A 301-nucleotide genomic window follows, 5' to 3' on the forward strand; every position below is an offset into this window, starting at 1 on the left:
TTTTCACAGATGGCATCAAGTTAGCGTCCAAAATTTGCTGACATTTTATTTAATCCATTTTTCCTTCTACTGTGTTCCCTCTGCCATGAGAACAGCTGATTGGATTCAGGGGGAGGTTTGTGAGCTTTTGGCTAATTCTGGGATTTTTAACCCATGTATAATCATTTGTTTTATTAATTTGATCTGTCTTCTTCTTAAATAAACTGAACTGAGTTGAACTTTGACATTTAGTTTCTTCTTATTTTACAAGTTTTTTCTTTTTTTTGACACTCTTATGACATCATACTTCAGTTTATCACAA

General features: G+C 32.6%; 1 pseudogene; it reads left to right on the top strand.

Moving 5' to 3' along the window:
- The window catches only part of LOC116673702 (gastrula zinc finger protein XlCGF8.2DB-like), a 325201-nt pseudogene that overhangs the window by 255693 nt on the left and 69207 nt on the right, over positions 1-301 (top strand).

Source organism: Etheostoma spectabile, chromosome 24, assembly GCF_008692095.1.
Source record: "Etheostoma spectabile isolate EspeVRDwgs_2016 chromosome 24, UIUC_Espe_1.0, whole genome shotgun sequence".
NCBI lineage: Eukaryota > Metazoa > Chordata > Actinopteri > Perciformes > Percidae > Etheostoma > Etheostoma spectabile.